The sequence below is a fragment of the Arachis hypogaea genome, chromosome 15 (assembly GCF_003086295.3).
Source record: "Arachis hypogaea cultivar Tifrunner chromosome 15, arahy.Tifrunner.gnm2.J5K5, whole genome shotgun sequence".
In the NCBI taxonomy this organism is placed as follows: domain Eukaryota; kingdom Viridiplantae; phylum Streptophyta; class Magnoliopsida; order Fabales; family Fabaceae; genus Arachis; species Arachis hypogaea.
The window spans coordinates 123261973-123277681 of record NC_092050.1 but is presented as its reverse complement, the minus strand read 5'-3'; the positions used below and the strand labels follow the sequence as shown (position 1 = coordinate 123277681).

At 37.9% G+C, this 15709-nt stretch overlaps 1 non-coding gene across 1 annotated transcript; it reads left to right on the top strand.

Moving 5' to 3' along the window:
* The first annotated feature begins 1325 nt into the window (after window positions 1-1325).
* Window positions 1326-1433, top strand: LOC112752749 (small nucleolar RNA R71). Its single transcript, XR_003177168.1, has one exon. It is a non-coding gene; the product is annotated as a small nucleolar RNA R71 (small nucleolar RNA).
* The last annotated feature ends 14276 nt before the right edge of the window (window positions 1434-15709 follow it).

Genomic DNA, 15709 nt, shown 5'->3' with positions numbered 1-15709 from the left:
ACCTTTACTAATATGTCCTCTACTTGTCCATAAGCCTGCTTTCTTGAATTGTCTGCCATCTCTAATGAGATTCTAGCAGCTTGCACCTCAAAGATTCCCAGTTTCTCCATTACAGAGAGGGGCATGAGGTTTATTCCTGACCCAAGGTCACATAGAGCCTTCTCAAAGGTCATGGTGTCTATGGTACAAGGTATTAGGAACTTTCCAGGATCCTGTTTCTTCTGAGGCAATTTCAGTTGATCCAATGTATTTAGTTCATTGGTAAACAAGGGAAGTTCATCTCCCCAAGTCTCATTACCAAATAAATTGGCATTCAGCTTCATGATTGCACCAAGGAACTTGGCAACTTACTCTTCAGTAACATCCTCATTCTCTTCAGAAGAGGAATACTCATCAGAGCTCATGAATGGCATAAGGAGGTTCAATGGAATCTCTATGGTCTCTAGATGAGTCTCAGATTCCTTTGGTTCCTCAGAGGGAAACTCCTTGTTGATCACTGGACGTCCCAGGAGGTCTTCCTCCTTGGGATTCACGTCCTCCCCTTCTCTTACAGATTCGGCCATGGTAATTAATTCAATGGCCTTGCACTCTCCTTTTGGATTCTCTTCTGTATTGCTTGGGAGAGTACTTGGAGGGATTTCAGTGATCCTTTTACTCAGCTGGCCCACTTGTGCTTCCAAATTTCTAATGGAGGACCTTGTTTCATTCATGAAACTCACAGTGGCCTTAGATAGATCAGAGACTAAGTTTGCTAAATTAGAGGTATTTTGTTCAGAATTCTCTGTCTGTTGCTGAGTGGATGATGGAAAAGGCTTGCTATTGCTAAACCTGTTTCTTCCACCATTATTAAAGCCTTGTTGAGGTTTTTGTTGATCCTTCCATGAGAAATTTGGATGATTTCTCCATGATGAGTTATAGGTGTTTCCATAAGGTTCACCTAAGTAATTTACCTCTACTATTGTAGGGTTCTCAGGATCATAGGCCTCTTTTTTAGAAGGCGCCTCTTGAGCACTGTTGGATGCAGCTTGCATTCCATTCAGACTCTGAGAAATCATATTGACTTGCTGAGTCAATATTTTGTTCTGAGCCAATATGGCATTCAGAGTATCAATTTCAAGAACTCCCTTCTTCTGAGGCGTCCCATTACTCACAGGATTCCTTTCAGAAGTGTACATGAACTGGTTATTAGCAACCATGTCAATGAGTTCCTGAGCTTCTACAGGCATTTTTTTTAGGTGAATGGATCCACCTGCAGAAGTATCCAATGACATTTTAGCTAGTTCAGACAGACCATCATAGAATATATCCAGGATGGTCCGTTCTGAAAGCATGTCAGAAGGACACTTTTTGGTCAGTTGCTTATATCTCTCCCAAGCTTCATAGAGGGATTCACCTTCCTTCTGTCTGAAGGTTTGAACATCCACTCTAAGCTTACTAAGCTTTTGAGGAGGAAAGAACTTGGCTAAGAAAGCCGTGACCAGCTTATCCCAAGAGTTCAGGCTATCTTTAGGTTGAGAATCCAACCATAGTCTAGCTCTGTCTCTCACAGTAAATGGGAAAAGCATGAGCCTGTAGACTTCAGGATCTACTCCATTAGTCTTAACAGTATCACATATCTGCAAGAATTCAGTTAAGAATTGAAAAGGATCATTAGATGGAAGTCCATGAAACTTGCAGTTTTGCTGCATCAGAGAAAGTAGTTGAGGTTTAAGCTCAAAATTGTTTGCTCCAATGGTAGGGATGGAGATACTTCTTCCATGTAAATTGGAATTAGGTGCAGTAAAGTCACCAAGCATTCTCCTTGCATTATTATTATTTTCGACTCCCATCTCCTCTTCCTGTTCGAAAATTTCTGAAAGGTGCTTGCTGGATTGTTGTAATTTAGCTTCTCTTAGTTTCCTTTTTAGAGTCCTTTCAGGTTCAGAATCTGCTTCAACAAGAATATTCTTGTCCTTGCTCCTGCTCATATAAAAAAGAGGGAACAGAAAAATAATAATAATAGGGATCTTTTTTGCCCACAGTATAGAGGTTCCCCTGTGTGAGTAGAAAAAGAAAAGAATATAATGTAAAGAAGAGAAGAGGAAAAACTCGAACACAGAGGGAGGTAGTGTTCGAATTTTTGGATGGAAGAGAAGTGTTAGTAGATGAATAAATAAATAGAAGGAGATGAGAGAGAAGGATTTTCGAAAATAAAATTTTGAAAAAGGGTTAGTGATTTTCGAAAATTAGGAATGAAATCAAATTTAAAATTAAAAATTGAAACAATTAGTTAATTAAAAAGAATTTTTGAAAAAGAGGGAAGAGATTTTCGAAAATTAGAGGGAGAGAGTTAGTTAGGTAGTTTTGAAAAAGATAAGAAACAAACAAAAAGTTAGTTAGTTAGTTGAAACAAATTTTGAAAATCAATTTTGAAAGATAAGAAGATAAGAAGTTAGAAAAGATATTTTAAAATTAAATTTTTGAAAAAGATAAGATAAAAAGATATTTTTGAAAAGATATGATAGGAGGATATGATTAGAATTAGTTTTGAAAAAGATTTAATTTTTAAAATTGCAATTAATGACTTGATTCATAAGAAATCACAAGATATGATTCTCTAACTTAAAGTTTGAATCTTTCTTAACAAGCAAGTAACAAACTTGAAATTTTTGAATCAAAACATTAATTGATGATGATATTTTCAAAAATTATGAGATGAAATTAAGAAAAAGATTTTTGAAAAATATTTTTAAAATTTTCGAAAATAAATAAGAAAAATGAAAAATATTTGATTTTTGAAAAAGATTTTGAAAAATATAAGATTTTCAAATTGAAAATTTGATTTGACTCATAAGAAACAATTGAATTTTAAAAATTTTTGAAAAAGTCAACTCAAATTTTTGAATTTGATGAGAAGAAAAAGAGGAAAAGATATTTTTTGATTTTTGAATTTTTATGATGAAAGAGAAAAACATGAAAATGATGCAATGCATGAAAATTTTTAGATCAAAACAATGAATGCATGCAAGAATGCTATGAATGTCAAGATGAACACCAAGAACACTTTGAATATCAAGATGAACACCAAGAACTTATTTTTGAAAAATTTGTGATGCAACGAAAACATGCAAGACACCAAACTTAGAAATCTATAATGCTTAGACATTATGAATGCAAGAATGCATATGAAAAACAAGAAAAGATGCAAAACAAGAAAACATCAAGATCAAACAAGAAGACTTACCAAGAACAACTTGAAGATCATGAAGAACACTATGAATGCATGAATTTTTCGAAAAATTTATGCAAAATTTAAAACATGCAATTGACACCAAAATTGAAATTGACTCAAGACTCAAACAAGAAACACAAAAATATTTTTTGATTTTTGTGATTTTAAAAATTTTTTTGGATTTTTTTTTTTCGAAAATTAGTGTGAAAAAAAAGGAAAATAAGAATTCCAAAATCTTTAGGAAGAATTCCAGGAATCTTTCAATACTAACCCAAAGCTCCAATCAAAGGGTTGGACATGGCTTAATAGCCAGTCAGCTTTAGGATATAAATCAGGCATGCAACAACTGATATTCAAATTAACTTGCCTCTATGCTGATGGTTGGAAGCCCCTATCCAAAAGAATTAGACATGGCTTTACAGCCATCCAGGCTTCAACATGCTTCATGAAACACAAGAATTCATTCTTAAAAATTTAGAATAATTTTCGAAAACAGATGATAAAAATTTTTTTTGAAAGATTTTTTTTTTGAAAATTTTTTTGAAAATAAAACAAAAAGAAAATTACCTAATCTGAGCAACAAGATGAACCGTCAGTTGTCCAAACTCGAACAATCTCCGGCAACGGCGCCAAAAACTTTGTGTTGTTGCCGGGCCGAAAATTTGGCACTGATGTTACCGGACCAAAAGCTTGCCGAAAACTCGAACAATCTCCGGCAACGGCGCCAAAAACTTGGTATGCGAAATTGCTACTCAGATTAGGTTGTAAAATTATTTGTTCATTCTTTTCCTGGCAATGGCACCAAAAACGGATGCACAGAACCATGGTCCAAACATAACTTCACAACTTCGCACAACTAACCAGCAAGTGCACTGGGTCATCCAAGTAATAAAACCTTACGTGAGTAAGGGTCGATCCCACGGAGATTGTCGGCCTGAAGTAAGCTATGGTCACCTTGTAAATCTCAGTCAGGCGGATATCAAATGGTTATGGAGTTTTCGAATATATATAATAAATAAACAGAAAATAAAGATAAAGATACTTATGTATATCATTGGTGAGAATTTCAGATAAGCGTGTAGAGATGCTCTCGTTCCTCTGAATCTCTGCTTTCCCGCTGTCTTCATCCAATCAGTCTTACTCCTTTCCATGGCTGGCTTTATGTAAGGACATCACCGTTGTCAATGGCTACTTTTCATCCTCTCTGTGAAAATGGTCCGATGCGCTGTCACTGCATGGCTAATCATCTAGAGGCATCACCGTTGTCAATGGCTGCATCCCATCCTCTTGTGAAAATGGTCCAAATGCTCTGTCACAGCACGGCTAATCATCTGAGGTTCTCGATCATACTGGAATAGGATTCACCCTCCTTTTGCGTCTGTCACTATGCCCAGCACTCGCGAGTTTGAAGTTCGTCACAGTCATTCAATCCCAGAGTCCTACTCGGAATACCACAGATAATGATTAGACTTTCCGGACTCTCATGAATGCCGCCATCAATCTAGCTTATACCACGAAGATTCTGATTAAGAGATCCAAGAGATACTCATTCAATCTAAGGTGGAACAGAAGTGGTTGTCAGGCACGCATTCGTGGGGTAATGATGATGATTGTCACGTTCATCACATTCATATTGAAGTGCGAATGAATATCTTAGAAGCGGAATAAGTTGAATTGAATAGAAAAACAGTAGTACTTTGCATTAATCTTTGAGGAATAGCAGAGCTCCACACCTTAATCTATAGAGTGTAGAAACTCTACCGCTGAAAATACATAAGTGAAAGGTTCAGGCATGGCCGAATGGCCAGCCCCCAAACGTGATCACAGGATCAAAAATACAATCCAGGATGTCAAATACACTAGTAAAAAGTCCTATTTATACTAAACTAGTTACTAGGGTTTACAGAAGTAAGTAATTGATGCATAAATCCACTTCCGGGGCCCACTTGGTGTGTGCTTGGGCTGAGCTTGAATGTTACACGTGCAGAGGTCATTCTTGGAGTTGAACGCCAGTTTGTAACGTATTTCTGGTGTTCAACTCTGGCTTGTGACGTGTTTCTGGCGTTTACTCCACACTACAACGTAGAACTGGCGTTCAACGCCCTTTTGCGTCGTCTAAACTCGGCCAAAGTATAGACTATTATATATTGCTTGAAATCCCTAGATGTCTACTTTCCAACGCAATTGGGAGCGCGCTATTTTGAGTTTTGTAGCTCCAGAAAATTCACTTTGAGTGCAGGGAGGTCAGAATCCAACAGCATCAGCAGTCCTTCTTCAACCTCTGAATCTGATTTTTGCTCAAGTCCCTCAATTTCAGCCAGAAAATACCTGAAATCACAGAAAAATACACAAACTCATAGTAAAGTCCAGAAATGTGAATTTAACATAAAAACTAATAAAAACATCCCTAAAAGTAACTAGATTTTACTAAAAACATACTAAAAATAATGCCAAAAAGCGTATAAATTATCCGCTCATCAAGTATCTTACAATAAAGACAAGGACCTGTTTGCGTCTGAGTGCAGGCTATTTGAGACTCGTGGATTACCGTGCTCCCACATCTTTGGGGTCTTGAAGCATCGCAATGCAAAATGTGTCCCTACATCTCTTATCCTAAAAAGATGGACAAGAAATGCAAAGAGTGATTTTATATCCTCAATTGACGAGCAAGACACCGCTGATGATATAGTGCCCACACTTAGATGCGGTGTAATGGCATCAATTTGTTGGAAGCTTTGTGATATTTCTTCAAAAAATTCAGCCGACTATAGGGAAATCTCAGGTGAGTTACTTAAGCTAATTTCGAAGGTGCAAAATAAAGGTGATGCACAAGCGAGGCTTTCCCCCACATCAACGCTAATAGGTGATCCAGCTGTTGTGAAGTCAAAAGGGGCTCCAAGAAAAGGTTCCAAAAGGCCAAAAGAGGCGAAGATGTTCGCATTGTAAGTCAAGTAGGCATTTCGTTAGGACATGTCCATTACTCGCCAAGGAGGACTCCCCCGCCGAATACTCAAATGCTGAAGATGAACCAATGGTATTAATATAATGCCTTGCTTAAGGATATACTTTATGCTTACCTATTATTTTAGTGTCTTTCACAGAACTATTTAATAATGCTATATTTTGAGCAATTTTTTAAAATTTTTTTAGCAGATTGAAGAATGTGATGTCGATAAACAGACTCCCTCTCAGAACACAAAATCAGTAGAAAATACACCCGTGCACAATAACAATAATTTTAAAGCAAGCACTTGTCCATGTTATACCATCTATCAAATTTATTGTCATTTCAATTCAAATTTGCAACATATTATTCTCGTAGTGCTTATATTATTTCTTATTATTCTATTACAAAAATTCAAGGGTTGTGGAAGCAAGAAGTCTGTATCTAAATTGATAGAGACACCGAAGATTAGAGCAAATGGCAAAAAAAGTCGACAGAAGGTAACATTTCGCATATCTAATAATTTATATTAGATAATTCAAGAAGGAAAATTAAAGTCTTAATTTAAATTTAAATTATTTTAATCCAATACCATAAGTGCAACTGAGAGTTTAAGGGTGAGTGAGGCCAACACTTTGAGAAAATTCTTACTCGACTCTAGCTTGTCTGACTAATTTTTTTATTTATTTTTTTTAAATTTTGTATCGTAATTATTTAAAAATTATGATTTATGTTTAGATTGAAGAAATCACTCTAACTCAAGAGACATTAAAAGATAAGACTAACACATCAGGAATAGAAGTGATCGAAGTTCCAGATGCATCCACAACCAAGATACCAGGATTGCCACAATATCCTATGCATCATTATCCAGTGGTCCTTCCTTATCAACTTTATGGTGGAGTCCTCCCTATTCCTTTTCATCATGTTCCAAATGGCATGGCGTACTTCAACCAATATCCTTCTATTGCCGGAATTACATCATATCCTCAGTTTTCTCATGTCTCATCGTATTCTAGTGGACCCAATAATAGCAATACATGGGCTGGACTTTTGAATGATGTCATCAACAACAAAAAGCCATAGAGTTATAATCTATATATTATATTTTTAATTTATGCATGTTAAAATTGCTGAGTATATCTCCCTTTCAAGTGCTTGTGCTATCAATTTATAAAAATTAGGGCTGGTTCCACAGGATTAGATTTACAACATAGGATATTTTTTATTATTTTTATTTTTATTATTTTCTTGTGGGCATATGAACCGTCTAGTGACATACGACATTATATTTTGTTTACGTTTGTGTTGGTATTTGTTTGCCGGATTATTTAATGTCTCCATTTGACTAGAGATATAAGTATTATTATTTTGTGGTTGGGTTTTCTTGACCATCATTATTACTTCTATGTTTTATGATTTTTCCGCTAGTGGTGCTTATTATTATGCCATTTTGACATTATGATTGATTTGATCATAATTAGATAGATTCAGAATCAATACATATTAGCTAATATTAGTATCTTTGATATATGAATTGAGCTCTGTTGGGATTTGAAGTGAAGATTTTTTCTTTTACTTTTGTTTTATCTTATTTATTTATTAGCTCTGAGGGATATTTCTTTGCATTTTGACCATTCCCTCTTGATGTGGGAGTTCTAGTGCAAGTGGGGTTTTCCTTTTTTTTTCTGGGATTTTGAAGTGGAAGTGGGAGTTCGAGTGATTTGGATTATACCCGAGAGAAGGGGTTGTTGGTGCAGCTTTTGTTTAAATAATTAAAAGTTCATTTATGCTCAGTTTTGAATATGCTGCCTGATCAGGGAAAAAAGGTAAAGTTACTCAGCTCATATGTGTGTCTTTCACTAATCTATTATGTTTCACTCAGTAAATCACTATTGATGTCTTTGTTATTTATGGTTATCTTTCAGCAGTTTGTTGAACTACAATTCCCAAATTCACATATTTTTTGTTTATTAGGCAGTCGATGACAAGCAAAATGAAGCCATCACAGCTGCATCTAATGAGTTGGCCAAAAGAAAAAGCGATCTTGAAGAAAATTTAAAACTTTCACATGATTTAAAAGTAAGTATAGTTTCATAATGATCTTAGGCTTTCTATTTCTTGTATTTGTAATTTTCTTGTTCTGCTACTTACTGAAAACTATTTAGCTGGGTTGATGGATTCTCACGCTCATACATAGCTGTTGCCTCTCCAGAAGTTGTTAATACAAAATACTGACTTCATGTGTTGTTCGGCTTATTGAATGCCTGAAATAATGATTGCTTAACTTAAACTTAGAAGTTCACATTTTTCTTGGGTTGTGAATGGTTCTTATATGTGGTATACTGGTGCGGAATTTTTAACCACAAACTAACCGGCAAGTGCACCGGGTCGTACCAAGTAATACCTTACGTGAGTAAGGGTCGATCCCGCGAGGATTAATGGATTAAGCAACAATAGTGTTTGATAGGCTTAGTGGTGCACGAATTGTAAATCACACTTTTCACAACTCGTACCACTAACCAGCAAGTGCACTGGGTCGTCCAAGTAATACTTTACGTGAGTAAGAGTCGATCCCACGGAGATTGTCGGCTTGAAGCAAGCTATGGCTATTTTGTAATTCTTAGTCATGAAATCAATGATAAGAGTGATTATATTTATGAAGAGTAAATAGCATAAAATAAATAATACTTGTTATGCAGTAATGGAGAACAGATTGAGGTTTTGGAGATGCTCTGTCTTCTGAATCTCTGCTTTCCTACTGTCTTCTTCTTCACGCACGCAGGTCTCCTTCCATGGCAAGCTGTATGTTGGTGGATCACCGTTGTTAATGGCTACCATCCGTCCTCTCAGTGAAAATGGTCCAAGTGCGCTGTCACCGCACGGCTAATCATCTGTCGGTTCTCACTCATGTTGGAATAGAATCCATTGATTCTTTTGCGTCTATCACTACGCCCAACACTCGCGAGTTTGAAGCTCGTCACAGTCATCCCTTCCCAGATCCTACTCGGAATACCATAGACAAGGTTTAGACTTTCCGGATCTCAGGAATGGCCGCCAATAATTCTAGCCTATACCGCGAAGACTCTGATCATGAACCAGGAGGCTAAGAGATACACACTCAAGCCAGTGCAAATAGAACGGAGGTGGTTGTCAGGCACGCGTTCATAGGTGAGAATGATGATGAGTGTCACGGATCATCACATTCATCAGGGTGAAGTGCGAGTGAATATCTTAGAATAGAAACAAGCGTGATTGAATGAAAAACAATAGTAATTGCATTAATTCATCGAAACACAGCAGAGCTCCTCATCCCCAACCATGGGGTTTAGAGACTCATGCCATCAGGAATACAATATTCATATGTAAAAAATGTCATGAGATGCAAAATAAATCTCTAAAAGTTGTTTAAATACTAAACTAGTAACCTAGGTTTACAGAAAATGAGTAAACTATGATAGATAGTGCAGAAATCTACTTCCGGGGCTCACTTGGTTTGTGCTGGGGCTGAGAATTGAGCTTTACACGTATCTAGGATGTTTCTGGAGTTAAACGCCAGGTTGTAACCTGTTTTGGGCGTTTAACTCCAACTTGTAACCTGTTTCTGGCGTTTAACGCCAGAATGGAACATGGAACTGGCGTTAAACGCCAGTTTATGTCATTTATCTTTGAGCAAAGTATAGACTATTATATATTGCTGGAAAGCCCTGGATGTCTACTTTCCAACGCAATTGAGAGCGCGCCATTTGGACTTCTGTAGTTCCTGAAAATCCATTTCGAGTGCAAGGAGGTCAGAATCCAACAGCATCTGCAATCCTTTATCAGCCTCTGAATCAGATTTTTGCTCAAGTCCCTCAATTTCAGCCCAGAAAATACCTGAAATCACAGAAAAATACACAAACTCATAGTAAAGTCCAGAAATGTGAATTTTGCATAAAAACTAATAAAAACATAGTAAAAACTAACTAAATCATACTAAAAACTACCTAAAAACAATGCCAAAAAGCGTATAAATTATCCGCTCATCACAACACCAAACTTAAATTGTTGCTTATCCCCAAGCAACTGAAAATCAAATAGGATAAAAAGAAGAGAATATACTATAAATTTCAAAATATCAATGAAACTTAGCTCCAATTAGATGAGCGGGACTAGTAGCTTTTTGCCTATGAACAGTTTTGGCATCTCACTTTATCCTTTGAAGTTCAGAATGGTTGGCATCTATAGGAACTCATAATTCAGATAGTGTTATTGATTCTTCTAGTTCAGTATGTTGATTATTGAACACAGCTACTTTATGAGTCTTGGCCGTGGCCCTAAGCACTTTGTTTTCCAGTATTACCACCGGATACATAAATGCCACAGACACATAACTGGGTGAACCTTTTCTGATTGTGACTCAGCTTTGCTAGAGTTCCCAATTAGAGGTGTCCAGGGTTCTTAAGCACACTCTTTTTGCTTTGGATCATGACTTTAACCACTCAGTCTCAAGCTTTTCACTTGACACCTTCACGCCACAAGCACATGGTTAGGGATAGCTTGGTTTAGCCGCTTAGGCCGGGATTTTATTCCTTTGGGCCCTTCTATCCATTAATGCTCAAAGCCTTGGATCCTTTTTATTACCTTTGCCTTTTGGTTTAAAGGGTTGCTGGCTTTTTGCTCTTGCCTTTTGGTTTAAAGAGCTATTGGCTTTTTTTGCTTGCTTTTCCTTTTTCTTTCTTTTATAAATTTTTTTTCGCAAGCTTTGTTCTTCACTACTTTTTCTTGCTTCAAGAATCAATTTTATGATTTTTCAGATTATTAATAACATTTCTCCTTTTTCGTTATTCTTTCAAGAGCCAACAATTTTAACATTAATAAAAAACAAATTCAAAAGACATATGCACTGTTCAAGCATTCATTCAGAAAGCAGAAAGTATTGTCACCACATCAAAATAATTAAGCTAATCTCAAGGATGAATTTGAAATTCATGTACTTCTTGTTCTTTTGTAATTAAAGTATTTTTCATTTAAGAAAGGTGATTGATTCATAGGACATTCATAGCTTTAAGACATAGACACTTGAACATTAATGATCATGTAATAAAGACACAAACATGAATAAACATAGAGCATAGTAAACGAAAAACAGAAAAATAAAGAACAAGGAAATTAAAGAACGGGTCCACCTTAATGACGGCGGCTAGTTCTTCCTGTTGAAGATCTTATGGAGTGCTTTAGCTCCTCAATGTCTCTTCCTTGCCTTTGTTGCTCCTTCCTCATGGTTCTTTGATCTGCAGTCAAATGCTCTACCACTGAACTATGGACCCTTGAGATGAACCTCTCCATCTCTCATGACTCGGAGGTGGAAGCGACTGCCTTCCTTTTCCTCTTTCTAGAGGTTTCTCCGGCCTTAGGTGCCATAAATGGTTATGAAAAAATAAAAAGTAACGCTTTTTTCCACACCAAACTTAAAAGGTTTGCTCGTCCTCAAGCAAAAGAAGAAAGAAGGGAATAGAAGGAGAAGTGGAGGAGATGGAGGTGTGTGAATGGGTGGGTCTGGGAGGGAAATGGTTTGAATTTGAATGGTGAGGTAGGTGGGGATCCTGTGGGGTCCACAGATCCTGAGGGGTCAAGGACTTATCATCCCTGCTCCATTGAGGCGTGCAAAAATGCCCTTAGTGTTCAATCCTGGCGTTTAACGCCAGACTGCTGCTTGTTTCTGGTGTTAAACGCCAATTTTTCTCCCTTTCTTGGCGTTAAACGCCAACTTAATGCTCTATTCTGGCGTTAAACGCCAGTCTGGTGCTTGTTTCTGGTGTTTAACGCTAGCTTGATGCTTCTTTCTGGCGTTAAACACCAGTCTGATGCTTCTTACTGGCGTTTAAACGCCAGTAAGCTCTTCCTCCAGGGTGAGCTATTTTTAATGCTGTTTTTCATTCTGTTTTTGATTTTTCAGTTATTTTTGTGACTTCATATGATCATCAACCTAAAGAAAACATAAAATAGCAATGGAAAATAAATAGATATAATTAAATAACATTGGGTTGCCTCCCAACAAGCGCTTCTTTAATGTCATTAGCTTGACAGTGAGCTCTCATGGAGCCTCACAGATAATCAGAGCAGGGTTGGGGCCTCTAAACACCAAACTTAGAGTTTGAATGTGGGGGTTTTGTTTGACTCTGTATTGAGAGAAGCTTTCATGCTTCCTCTCCATGGTTACAGAAGGAGAACCTTGAGTCTTATAGTTTGCAATGTTTGCAAGCCACGGAGCTTCCTGAATAGCAAACAATTGCTCATCTGGAAAGGTTTCAGAGATCTCAGTAGGAAGAAGGGACGCTCCTGCTACTGGTTCTATCTGGGACAGGTGATCAGCTACTTGATTCTCTGTTCCTTTTCTGTCTCTTATTTCTATATCAAACTCTTGTAGAAGCAACACCCATCTTATGAGTCTGGGTTTTGAATCCTGTTTTGTGAGGAGATATTTTAGAGAAGTATGGTCAGTGTACACAATCACTTTTGATCCCACTAAATAAGATCTGAACTTGTCAATGGCATAAATCACTGCAAGCAACTCCTTTTCTGTGGTTGTGTAATTCTTCTGTGCATCATTCAAAACACGGCTAGCATAGTAAATGACGTGCAGAAACTTGTTATGCCTCTGTTCCAATACTGCACCAATGGCATGGTCACTGGCATCACACATTAGTTCGAATGGTAATGTCCAGTCTGGTGCAGAAATGACAGGTGTTGTGACCAACTTAGCCTTCAGAGTCTCAAAGGCCTGCAAACACCCTGTGTCAAAGACAAATGGTATGTCAGCAGCTAGCAGATTGCTCAGAGGTTTTGCAATTTTTGAAAAATCCTTTATAAACCTCCTATAGAATCCTGCATGCCCCAGAAAACTTCTGATTGCCTTAACATTGGTGGGTGGTGGTAATTTTTCAATTACCTCTACCTTAGCTTGATCCACCTCTATTCCCTTGTTCAAAATTTTATGCCCAAGGACAATTTCTTCAGTCACCATAAAGTGACATTTTTCCCAATTTAAAACCAAGTTAGTCTCTTGGCATCTTTTCAGAACAAGTGCTAGATGGTTAAGACAGGAGCTAAATGAGTCTCCAAATACTGAGAAGTCATCCATGAAGACTTCCAGAAATTTTTCTACCATATCAGAAAAGATAGAGAGCATGCACCTCTGAAAGGTTGCAGGTGCATTGCACAGACCAAAAGGCATTCTTCTGTATGCAAATACTCCAGATGGACATGTGAATGCTGTTTTCTCTTGGTCCTGAGGATCTACTGCAATTTGGTTTATCCTGAATAGCCATCCAAAAAGCAGTAGTATTCATGACCTGCTAGTCTCTCTAGCATCTGGTCTATGAATGGTAAAGGAAAATGATCCTTCCTGGTGGCTGTATTGAGCCTTCTGTAGTCAATACATATACGCCACCCTGTAACTGTTCGTGTAGGAACCAGTTCATTCTTTTCATTATGAACCACTATCATTTCTCCCTTCTTAGGGACAACATGGACAGGGCTCACCCAGGGGCTATCAGAAATAGGATAAATAATCCCAGCCTCTAGTAACTTAGTGACCTCTTTCTGCACCACCTCCTTCATGGTGGGATTTAGCCGCCTCTGTGGTTGAACCACTGGCTTAGCATCATCCTCCAATAGGATCTTGTGCATGCATCTGGCTGAGCTAATGCCCTTAAGATCACTTATGGACCACCCAAGAGCTGTCTTGTGTGTCCTTAGCATCTGAATTAGTGCTTTCTCTTCCTGTGGCTCTAAAGCAGAGCTTATGATTACAGGAAAAGTGTCACCTTCTCCCAGAAATGCATATTTCAGGGATGGTGGTAGTGGTTTGAGCTCGGGTTTAGGAGGTTTCTCCTCTTCCTGAGGAGTTTTCAGAGGATCTTTTATTTCCTCTGGTTCCTCCAGATCAGGCTGAACATCTTTAAAAATGTCCTCTAGCTCTGATTCGAGACTCTCAGTTATATTGACCTCTTCCACCAGGGAGTCAATAATATCAACGCTCAGGCAGTCTTCTAATGTATCCGGATGCTGCATAGCTTTGACAACATTTAACTTAAACTCATTCTCATTGACTCTCAGGGTTACCTCCCCTTTTTGGACGTCAATGAGGGTTCGTCCAGTTGCTAGGAATGGTCTTCCTAGAATGAGAGTTGCATTCTTGTGATCCTCCATTTCCAGCACTACAAAGTCAGTAGGGAACGCAAATGGCCCAACCTTGACAATCATGTCCTCAATTATGCCTGATGGGTATTTAATGGAGCTATCAGCAAGTTGAAAAGAGATCCGGGTTAGTTTGACCTCTTTAGTCAAGCCAAACTTTCTGATAGTGGATGCAGGGATTAGATTGATACTTTCCCCAAGATCACATAGAGCTGTCTTGGTGCAAGCACCCTCTAATGTGCATGGTATCATAAAGCTTCTGGGATCCTTAAGCTTTTCTGGTAAGCTTGTTAGGATGACTGCACTGCATTCTTCAGTGAGAAAAACTTTTTCTGTTTCTCTCCAATCCTTCTTATGACTTAAGATCTCTTTCATGAACTTAGCATAAGAGGGTATTTGCTCAATTGCCTCTGCAAACGGAATCTTTATTTCAAGAGTCCTGAGATAGTCTGCAAAGCGGGCAAATTGCTTATCTTGTTCCGCTTGGCGGAGTTTCTGAGGATAAGGTATTTTGGCTTTATATTCTTCAACCTTAGTTGCTGCAGGTTTATTTCCTACAGAGGCAGGTTGAGAAGCCTTCTTGAGGGAGTTAGTATCAGCACTTGCAAGTGTCTAATCCCTCACTGGCATTTGAACGCCAGAACTGGACATGGATTGGGTGTTTAACGCCAGATTCCTACCCTTTTCTGGCGTTTGAACGCCAGAACTGGACATGGATTGGGAGTTTAATGCCAGTTTTTCACCTCTTTCTGGCGTTTGATCGCCAGACTTATTCCTCTCTGGGCTCTTCCTATCCTCAGAGGGATTTTGGGTAGCAGGTTGCTCATCCTCTGTCAGCTGTTCTTTTCTTGGCTTTCTGCTACTTTGAGTTGAAGTATTTAACGTTTTTCCACTTCTTAATTGAACTGCTTGGCACTCCTCTGTTATCTGTTTTGATAACTGCTGTTTTGTCTAATTTAATTGTGATTCCATATCCTTGTTAGCATTTTTGGTTTCTTGTAGCATCTCTTTAATTTCTGCTAACTGCCTTGTTATAGAAGATAGTTGCTGATTGAGTTCAGCAACTTGTTTCTGAGGACTAAAGTCAGTTGATACTGCCTTAGCTTCTTCTTTCATGGAGGACTCATTACTTATGTACAGATGCTGATTTCTAGCAACTATATCAATAAGCTCTTGAGCCTCTTTAATAGTCTTTCTCATGTGTATAGATCCACCAGCTGAGTGGTCTAGAGATACCTGAGCTTTTTCTGTAAGCCCGTAGTAGAAGATGTCTAACTGCACCCACTTTGAAAATATTTCAGAGGGGCATTTCCTTAGCATCCCTCTGTACCTCTCCCAGGCGTTATAAAGGGATTTATCATCCTCTTGTTTAA